The sequence below is a fragment of the Simochromis diagramma genome, unplaced genomic scaffold (genome assembly GCF_900408965.1).
Source record: "Simochromis diagramma unplaced genomic scaffold, fSimDia1.1 OVJJ01000107.1, whole genome shotgun sequence".
Classification (NCBI taxonomy): domain Eukaryota; kingdom Metazoa; phylum Chordata; class Actinopteri; order Cichliformes; family Cichlidae; genus Simochromis; species Simochromis diagramma.
This window is the reverse complement of record NW_024387209.1, coordinates 4,950,520-4,962,096: the sequence shown is the minus strand read 5'-3', so window position 1 is coordinate 4,962,096 and position 11,577 is coordinate 4,950,520.

The following is an 11,577-nucleotide window of genomic DNA, read 5'->3' as shown; positions in this document are numbered from 1 at the left end:
CACATGAGGAACTGCAGTTTTTGACATGAAGTCACTTGGATGAGTGGCGAAACATTTCTCCCACTGAAAGGGCAACATCCAGATGAAGACAATCAACCTCTTTTAGATCAGTCCCTCTTATTTTTTGCTTATGCAGCGATGACTGTGATCAGAATTACTTGCTGGTGTTAAAATGTGTCCACGTGGGAAAAACTGTTGGGTTTTTTTTGGCCAGAGGGGCTGTGGCCTCCCCTAAGACACCCTGTTGGTTCCACCCATGCAATTTGCCTTCATTCTGTATCTCTACTTAATCAAGAAAAGGAAAATGTCCCCCAAAACCAAGCTGCTTCTCTTTGTGAAGTGCTGTGACACAGTTGAGCCAAGATTGTTGCAGTTGGTGTATGAGCAAATCCACTGATAGCAACAAGGTGAGTGTGTGAGTGCAACTGAAACCTGATAGTGCCATTGGAAAGTCGATGTCACACTACAAACACAATCTGCCCCAGTATCTGCAGCAGTGAGACAGAGGCACAACCCGCTAATTGAACCCATAAATGTAAGGCATACTTCCACCAGCTGTGTTTAGTGTTTTCTTATAAACCTCAGCATCTCTCAGACACACCCACATGCAAACAGTTGCCATACACACACATTCAGTCACACAGTGAGAGAGAGGAAAGAAGAGCGAGTGCCGGATGAGACATCGAGAGCGATGATATCACAAATCACAGGGACAATCAAGACGGTGTCATCTCCAAGCCGTGGACGAACAGGCTGTTAACAACAACAACAAGAAGAGATGATGGAAATCATTTCCTGAAGGATCTCCTGTTGTACACCATCAGACAGAATATCTATCCAGCCTATTACTTTATGACAAAATGCTGCATGTTGATGAGATGTTATAATAAGTATATGATTCCTGTCATGTACGCTGAGTTGCGGCGGGATGAAAAGCTCAAAGAGAGACTGTTTTGATCAGTTTTCGCGGTGTTGTATGGTAATGCAAAATAAGACATGGACACTGGACAGTGGAAACAAGATATTTAGTATGCGTTCAGCATTAAAGCACTGTCGTCTTAGCAGTGTTTTCTTTTTATATTTGCAATAAATGTGACAAAACATAGACTATATTTTTACACAGTTGGCGTAAAGTTTTGAAGCAACAGAGGCTTCACGCTACACTGAGAGCTCAATGTCCAACCTAATGATGTATACGCTCTTCACTTCAAATAAAAGAGTCTGCTTTGAACCTATGGTGTGCATGTGTGTGTCTGTATATCTTTACAACCACCTCTTTGAGACAGAAAGACAAAGACAAAGCAGGGCGGCTAAGAGGATCTCTGTATTGACCTTGCTGCTGGCTACGACCCGAGACCCCACCCCCACCTGAAACACACCACAAACGCACACATTTACTCAGGCGCTGGTTCATCCAGGGCACCAGACTGCCACCGCTGCCCTCTTCCTAATGCACACTGCGTGCACGTAAAGACTTGCACTTGACCTCGTCCCCAAGCTGCCTCCTCCCAGCCCGGGACCCACTGACAGCTCACAGGCAAGCCGCCTTCAAAGGTGCAGCGCTTCAAACAGGCACACACACACACACACACACACACACACATTATAGTACTGCTTCTTTTTAACCTTTATTTATCCAGGGAAAGTCAAACTGAACTTTTTCTTTTTTCCAGCAAAGCCCCTGGTTTGAGTTCACATCTGCAGGCTTCCCATCCTGACTGCTGTGGCGTTCAGATTGGTCTGCTCAACAAATTTCAACCAATGGTCCTCCAGTCTTAAAAGTCCCTGCTCCAAACTCAGAGCAACTGCTTGAAAAGCCTGAGTCACTCATTCGCAGCCGAGCAGCGGTGACTCATATAACAACATCAGGAAGGAAAACCAACGAGCTATGAAACATGCACGGCTCAGGCACGCTTACTGAAATGTATACAAACATGAGTCTGATTATTCTCGGCGGACACAACTCGTATGATTTCATTCCTTGCTGAGAGAGAAGAGGGGCAAAGAGAGAGTGAGTAAATAAATGTGCAGCAAACTGCCGCCAGTGTAAAAGGATCATTATTTTTTAGGTTGTTTGTGTAATGAGTAAGATCAAAAAAGACATAAACTTTATGGGTGATAGATATGAGAAAAAACACAACATTCTCTTTCCACAACCCATCCTCCTCTGTCACGCCAACTCTCTGCATGTCCTCCTTAACCACAACCATGAATCTTCTCCGAGGTCATCCTCAGAGAATATAAATATAAAAATACATTATGGTGGGTTTTCAATTACTATGGCCTAAGAAATTTTATATGGGATTGCCACATTGGATGGATCCACAAATTTTTGTTTTATGCCAGATTCCCTTCTCAATGCAATCCTCTCATTTATCCAGGCTTGACCTATGGGACTCTATGGGAGCTCTGTAATAAAGTGGGGGCTTGTCCGGGATTCAGACGCTGCACCTGAACTCACCAAACAGACCACTATTTTTTTCTTTATTGTTTTACTTGTTCCTCTTCTGCCACACATTTGCCTGTTTGTGCACCAAAACTATTTCAAGATGTATAGGTAATAAAACTACTCATTTCGTTTCTTAAAAAAATCATGGTTTGGGTTAAAGTTACAATGTTAACCTCATGTTCCAAAATTAAATTCTCCCATATACAACGAGGTTCTCCATATTTTCCAAGTGCTGGCATCATCACCACTTTTTCCTTCAGTCTCATGGCATCTGTTTCAGATGTTAAAACTCACACGCACTATTTTACTTCCTCAGATAGTAAAAAAATAATAGCAAAGGAGTACAAATCATACACTGTATGTAGAAGACAAACATGTTTTCCAGCTCTGACACTGAAGGCAGCATGGAAATATCTTAAATCTGCATTCTATCTTATCGCCAGAAGGGATGTAGCATTTGCAAAAAGAATTTAAATTGCATAGAAGCCTTTGGGAAAACCCCTTTTAGCACGTGTTATTGGTGACTCCAATAAACACTTTCCTGATGAATTTATACTATCATCCAATAGTTTCACACCTTAGTGAATATAACATGGTGCTAATTTTGTGGCTAAAGCAGTATATACCTTAGAGGCTAAAGCAGGGTATACTTTGCAGTGTGGCCAATTGTGTAGTTTCTCCCAGTTTCTTAGTAAGTTCATCAAGTCCCATTTCAAAACACTAAGACTGCAGTGATTTCAAAGCCTCACAACCTCATTAGCCAGTGGATAATGTCATGGTAGTTACATTGATATTTGTATATGCAATTTAATACTTATGGAGTATCAGTATCAATATGTGTCAATTTTAAAGTGAAGAAGAGTTACGGAAAACACCTCAAAAACTCCTATTATGTAATAAATGTTTAGCTATAGGTTAATTCTTTATGAATTCTAATGTTTTATGTAAGTAAACAAGAAGTTTTACAAGTTTAATACCGTTCAATAATGCAACATATGGCACAGTAGTAGTAAGTATAAGGGCATATTTTGCCATAAACAACTTTATAAACTGTTGCTATGAACTATTAACAGGGGCATATAATCATATCTAGGGAAAAAACTGGCTTTAGCATTCATATTTTTAGAACTCATACCTCTAGAGAGGCACACAATCTGTTACTCTGTATCACTGCAGTGGGAGTGATGTAACACTTTGAGGGACCCAGAAATCCTCCACTGATGAAACCCTTCGAGAAGCCTAGAAATCCTTCGTTGACTTCTATCATGTCTCTGGATCTACCTGGCTGTCTGTTCTCATCAGCTGCAGCCCTGGCAGATTCGACTGCAGGGAGGGGTTCAGCGCCAACATATGTCGGCCTAACTCTGGCTGTCACCATGAAATAACTGACACCACCCGAGACCAACTGCAGAAAGGTCCATTTGAGAAAATAACCCAGGGTGCAGAAGAGGAAAAAAAACCCTCTATGACTTGTCACAGAAAATGTTTAACTGAGAGTGAAGGAAACATTGTTTGCCAGCAGTGTGTGTGGGTTATCTATGCATCTCACACTCAGCACTACCGGTGGAGGCCCTCTATGGGCTCACATGGCACTGGGATGTGGCTATGTTACAACCACTTGGGGCTCTTCAACTCCAGACTGGAATCGTACAGGGAGCGAGTGTACTGAGGGCCCCCATCCTCATCAACACAACATGCCTCCGCCAGACAGAACAAATTACACTCCCTGCACCCTCCGCCCCACCACCACCCCATGTGAAAAACAAGCTCGCATTACCTCTCAACCAGACTGTAGTGTCTGCATCTACTCTCAAGGCAATGGTTCCTCTGTTGCTAGAGATGTATAGAGGGGAAGCACAAGCCTGATTACTCATTTGGTCTGATTTGTTTTCATGTGCCACCCATACTTTATCATACGATCTCAGGCCCAACTCTTGCCACCTCCTGCTCTAAAACCCTTGAACAGAATTGTGCCGGTTCATGTGCTCTACACTGATGGATGGACTGTCTCAATATTCTGCTTCTAGTTTTCAGAAGAGGAAACTCATATGCCCAAAACAGAGTACGCTTTGAGCAGTAGCGCACAGTGTCTTGGCTTTGGGTGACAGTTTCGCAGTTTACTGGCTAAAAAGAAGGCTAACCAACAGCTCAAAGATTTATGTTTAACTGGAACAATGCACACATCTATGTTGTACTTGTAGCCCTGAAAGGCTGAAATGCTTATTATGAATTAAAAAAAAAAACCCTCATTAAAACACTGACAAAGTCGAGTTTCTTTGACCCAAAGGGAGCACTTAAATGATCACAATATGGTCTAGAACTTACACCCTAAATCTTTTGACATGCAAAGCCAGAGACCTTTGCCATTAGGTCACACAGTCATGAAAGGCTTTGCTGACTTTCCACTGTAAATATTAGATATTTATGCCCAGAAGCATGAATGTCCAGATCTTGTGCACTGGTCTTTACACTGATGCCATCTTTGACCTGGCGGGTAGCAATTTTCGAGGGAATCTATTGCTTAGTTGTTGGCAAATCTATTATAAATACACAAATATGAAGCTAATGGTACCATTAATGACAGATTTGATTTATTTGTTTTATTCTCTGTCAATGTCTATCTTAGATGATGACATAATTCACAACATCAGGGATCTATGAGTCCAGGTTAGGAGTCACATAATTGTGGCAAACATCAAATGAGATATTGAGATCTTGAGACTAAAGGATTCATCCTCTGTGGATCACATCTCCGTACAATATTCCACATCAGTTCAGTTGTTGAAGGAATAGTTGAGCATTAACCAAGATGATGGACCAATAAATCCAACTAGAAATGCGAGAGCCCTGCCAGTATTCTGGTTAAAAGGGTCGGCAACCTCCTAAAAATGCAAAAAATAGACTCAAATCATTATCGTTAAGTGGAAAAATGAGCCATAAAGTAGGCCAAGCAAAGCCTGTTTTGTTGTTGACATGTTTTTCTATTGCTTCAATCAGATGCTGATATCAGTTAAAAATACGTATTGAAAGGAGAATGTTTTGTCTTTTTAAAGATGATTTCAATAAGTTGTTTTTAAACGGATAATCAACAAAAAAAGATTGCTGTTATTTTTTTTTAAAGAGCTGAAAACAAAGTACGAATTTCAAAGTGCTTCTTTGGTTTCATTTTGAAGTACCAGGCGCCAGTTCATTTGCAGTTAATTACATTTCCACCCAATGATTCTGATACAATAACAGTTTCCTTCTATCCACTTCTCTTACATCTTCAGCTTTTTGATGGTTGGATGGTGTTAAAAATATATCCTCCTCTAACAAAATAACACCTTTTTGAATCTTTGGTCCAAACAGAAGCTGCGGCAGTGCTGAAATTACGTACATCTGTACGGCAGATTGTCCTCGTGCCAAGTGTGAAATAATCTTCATTAAAAGTGACAAATACCTGATTTGTAAAGAAGGCATTGAAAGCAACATGTGCTAGAATGACATGTGGGATGTGGATGGTGAGAGAGAGACTTGTGAAAATGCAAAAGCTTTGTTTTGAAACCCAAGAAGTCGAGTGAGAGGGAGATATCACACTGATTCTTCCCCACATCTGCTCACTTGCTGTAAAATAAAAGAAATAAAGCTCCTTTCAGTTTTGGCCTAATATGTTGCATATTGCTAAATCTGTTCAAAATAAAAAAAAAATAATTAAAAAAAATCACCATAAAGCAAATCCAGGTGGTTCTCCACCACAGAGCAGTGGTGTAAAAAGCACAGTGTGGTAGCAGGCGCTCAGCATTTCATTTGTCTTTTACACTAATTGATTGATCTGATGTTATTTACTATACAACGTGAAAAAGAAAGCTTTCACAGGGCTCTGTGTGGTTTGTGAAAATCTAAGCACACCTCTTTAAAATGTTGATTCAGCTCATTGAAGTTTATGAACTTTTATGCATTTCAATTAGGTTGACGTCTGATTTTTGACTTTGATTCTTTCCCGTTTTGGCCATTTTGTTATAAATTTGCTGCTCAGTTGGAATCATTGTCCTGTTGCATGACCCAATTTGGTCCAAGCCTTATCTGCCCTTTATGTGTCCTCACATTCGACTCTAGAATACTTTAGTATACAGAAGAGTTCACGAACAACTCAGTTACCGCAAGGTGCTCAGATCCTCAGCCTGCAAAACAAGCCCAAATCAAGCCCTCCACCACCGCGCTGACCGCTGGTATCGGGATGTTTGTGCTGATATGCTGAGTTTGTTTTTTTGAATCATGGTGAGACACCTGGTCTTGTCTGTCCAAAGCACATTGAGTTTATTCCAGTTTCTTCTGTTCTTCCACAGTCTGAACTTGGAACATTCCCTCCTGGAAAGATTGTGGGACTGTGTTAATGCACACCTGAATGCACCAGATCAGTAAACTGCCAAAACTTCCCCTTGTAGCGGGTTGTCCCTACAAACCCTTTTCAAGAAGAAGAAGCTTGTTGAAGAGGCTTAATTTCATCCTTCCATAAAATGCCAAGCTACCATATTAAGGAAACTCACTGGCTTGTATCTGTGATTCCTATAACTTATAACCTTAAGTGTGTTGGATTGTGAATGGAGTGGTAAAGCAGGACTTTCCTACTATCTGGTACAGTGCCTTTGTTCGTCACATTATAATAAGGATGCCATTGCAGTCTACCTTTATTCTTCTCTTTTTAAGCCTTCTACAGAATCCCTAATTATCCAGGCAATTGTTTCGGTATAGCCTGACATAAAATAGATGAATAAATAGAAATTAAATATTTCTTATTAATAAAGGAAAGATTCAGTAGATTGTAGTGATACTCTAATAAATCTGAATAATACATTCGAGTCAAGCGTATTTCCGAAAGTGTGCTCTAGATCCAATTTGTATTACACGTGAGTAACATATTCATTCATCTTTTAATTGCATATCATTACTTAGTCATTCTGATACCAATGGATTACCCACTGCAGAGTGTAACTAATTGCTAGACACACTTGGTACAAGTTAATCAGGAGTTTCCCTCCAAGGAATCATTGTACTGTAATCTAATATACAGGAATGTTCTATTCTGGAGTTGGCTACTTCCTCCTGCCGCCTCTCCTCCACATGTAATATTCATGACGGTGAGCTCTTCCCTAAAACCCTCTCCTCTCCTCACCAGGTGGGAAAGCAAGCATGCGTCTCCCTGACAAAACCTCAGCCACTCTCAGTGCTTTGTGTAGGCTCTTCCTCTCACTCTCTCTTAGCGGTTAAGCTGTCCCTGGGTTCCTCTTAGCTATTGTAATCCATACACAATACCCACACATTTAATGGGAGAGATGGCTGCAATAAAGCAGAGGGTGTATTTCGCGGGGAGCAATTTAGCCTTCAAACAATATGCCAAGGTTTGCCTTCCTGGGACAATACTGCCGTTTGGTTTCTTCCCCCCTTGTTACCATGCAGAATGTTACAGGGTAGTCATTACAGTTTGGACTTGGTGACGGCAAAATGAAAAGAGGAGCGAACTGCATGCTGCCATCCTAAGCAACTTTGCATTGAGTCTTTGTGAAGGTAAGCATATGTGCCTTGAGTGGGATGAATGTTCTGGATTGTGAGGCGGCAATCGCCCAGCGGGGCGTCCTTTTAGCGAGCGCGGTGTCCAGCTGCTTTCTCTCAATTCAACCGCCTTTCAGGCTAAACGCAAAACCCACCTGGGCAAAAGGAGAGGCCCTCACTACAGCTTTGTCCTTTATCTTCTCTGCTATGAGAATACCTTCTGCACTCTAACCTGTGGGGACAATGGACAATAAGATGCAATCATTCTCACTTCACCGGCACAATTACTACACAACTTAGCTCCTTGAGTCCCCGCTCGCCCCCAAGAAAGTGAGAGGAGAAGAAAAGTCTAAGAACAAGAGTGACTTCTTTTCTTCTGAGCGAACATGGCGTCGACTACGACAGTGTTTGCTCCTCTTCCCTCCATTTCCCTCAGCGATAAGATGCACAAGACTGATCGCGCTAGCACAGTGCATGCTGGGATAATGTGGCAGCGTGCTGCTAAGCACTTCCTGTCCTCGGCAAGTGCTTTGGGGGTGGGGTGGGGGTGGGGGGTGGGGGGGGTTGCAGTTGTAGCAATTGGGATGTCTTTCTTCACTCTCTTTTTTCAGATAAACTCCAAGAGAAGTGGGAAGAGAGTTTTAAAGTCAAAGCTAGCAAACACATCTCAACCTTCTTGCTAAACATCCATGTGGAGTCGTGCATCCCGTGATCCTGGCTTGGCTGCCGGTGCTTCATTAAGATTAGCCGGATATCAGTATCCCCAGCCTGTCATTAATAATGACAAGGCCCACCACTAAATACATGTCCACTGTTAATTATCAGAGGCCATGTCTGTTAAATATCAGATTCCTCCCTCTAAACAGTGGGCAGTTCTCCCGTGCAGTCTCACCTGTCACTGTAAATGTCATCACTTTATTCTCTCGTTGGCGACCGTGACAGGCCCTACTTTGAGCCCCGCTTTATCTGCTTTTGCCTTCCATTCTCCCTGCTACAAAGATCCTCCCCTCTCTCACACTCCTTTTCTTTCTTTCTTTTTCTTTTTTTTTTCAACCACTCACTGCTGTATCCGCTTTCCAACACGTGGCAAATGATTGCCCCGGTAAAGGTATTTTCTGTTTCAATCTTACATTTTCCCAAGAGAGAACAAAAAAGAAGGGGGGACAAGCTTTCTGCAGCTGGTTTCACTGAGAAAATTGTTCAGAATTGCCTCATTCCAGGGCAGATTAGCGAATGCATACAATCCCAGGCTAAGTGCTATTGTGCACTACAATTTGGCCATTATACTTTGTCTTTTCCATTTAGAGAACCCCTACCCAATTAAAGTAATACAGCCCTTCCAATACCTGCTCCCAATTAAATCTGGGCGGTATTACCTGCCTTGATAGAGCTGGCCATGGCTCCTCAACACTCACTTGCATTCATTAGGCCTATTCAACGTGACGGAGCTGATGACAACGATTCAAGTTGTTCTCCCTCCATCCCTCCCCCTTGCCACTCTCTTCTCTCTTGTTCTCTCCCTCTTTTGGGTAGGCTCTCACTTTCTTTCTCCCTCTTTTTTTCATCCCTGCCTTTCTCTCTGTCACTCCTCAAGACTAGAAATGCCTGCCGCTCAGTCCGAGGGCTCAGAATTGGCTGGGGAATAGAGAGGAGGGAGGGTCAGCCTGTGACACCCCCCATCCCCCCACCTGTTTTTTTCTCTTTCTTCGACATTTTCTCGCCTGCCCTTGGTTTTGTTTCCCAGGTAGCTAGGGTTTTTTCCCTTTTTTTTCCAGTTCATTGTGCCTTTTTCAAATCCTTCGTCCATGCTGCTTGGTTGGCACCATTTTAAAGCCCCACCGTCACAAAGAAAGAGCTTGTCCAGGCCACTGACTCGATTGACAATTTCAGAGTGCTCAAAAAAGAAAAAAAAATCCACAAAAGCCGGAGCTCGGGGTGCTGCTGAAGTAGGGGGAAGCCGTCAGTATGACATGTCTGCTGTCCAAACCCATAACCGCCAGGTGTTTGTAGCCTTTCAGGAAAGATCTGTCATATCCAACTGTTCCAACTGAACTCAGGGCTACTGATAAAAAACTTTTCCTTTTTTTTTATTAGTCACAGTCTCACATTTTATAAAGCTACAGTTATAATGAGCTAAGCCACCAGAGGAAACTTGCTGACAGTAGTTGTACTTAAAGCCGAGACAGAGACCTTCACATCTGTACACATCTACACAACTAACAGGATAAATATGCTTCAGGCTTCTTCTGGACAGTTGAAGCGTTACCCTTAAATATTTTTTTTTAACAAAAAATTATATTTTACACAGTCCTGAACACTCATACTCCGATTAATGTACTGAAAGCAACTTAGAGTAAGTATCTTGCCCAAGTATATTTGGCATGCAGATGGGAGCAGCCAGGGATCGAACCACCAACCTTTCGATCAGATGACCTCTTGAAATCACTCAGGCCTAGAGTCCAGTTGGTGACCCTCCCCTGGCAACCTCCATTTGCTGGGAAAAACATGTATTTTTAGACTTGTTCATGACACTTCACAGCTAGCGGTTGCAAAAAAGCATCTTTGTGGTTGCACTGGTCTCCAGCAGATTCCTGTAATTAGCATGAAAGACACTGACCTGTTTGCAGCCACTTGTGACTTACTCTCCAAGCTGTAGTAAAACCTGACCCAAGCCAAAAAAATGAGAAGTTCCGCCTTCAAAGTAAAAGCTGTTAGCTTCCTGCTGAACTTTAGAAAAGACTCAGCTTTCACTTAAATAGCGAGTGTTCTCTGTTTCCAGTTTGCATTGTTACGTTGTTGTTTAACTACCACTCAGAGAGTAGTTTGCAGACAAGTTTGAATCTTATAGGTCACCGCAGCAACCTGCTAGCAACAAAAGGAAGGATGTTTTTGTTGCAGTATCATATTTCTCTTTGCTGACAGTTGCTAGAGTGAAATTAGTCACAAACTCTCACCGAGCACTTGTGAAATATGCACTTTGCTGAGTTACAGTAGTTGCCAGATGACTGCGTAGAGGTCTCTAGACTTGTGTGAATGTGCTCTTAGCCAATCATCTTCCCAAAGCTAGGTGGATAGCTATCTAGCATGATAGCCAGCTCTGAAAGACGTATACATACGATTTATAATTGTTCTAAATTTGCAAGGAACCCTGCTGCCATGTGTCAGATACTACAAACTGGATGGGTAAGCATGATCTTACCAAACATGCAGTAGACATTTCGCTACGTTCTTTTTCTACACAAATACTCCCTCACCGACCTGCTTTGCACACACATGCTAACACGGTGCGACTGCAACATCCCTTCACAGCAATCCCAGTGTTTGCTAAGTAGTAATTTCTGCACAAGGACTCAAGATGAAGAAAAAAAATCAAGAGCGTTGGTTGAATGTTAGCATAAAACAGCGCGAGTGAAGTAGGTGAATACACAGGACAGCGGTGACAAGTAGGCTGAGAGCAAGAGACATTAAAGGATAAGATTTGAAATGCATGAATTTGATACTTTTTCAGATTTTTAACAAATGTGTTTGCCCATGTCTTGTTGCTTGTCTAAAGTAAGAAAACTATAGAGTTAGCTTAACATTATACAGTCCACCCCATA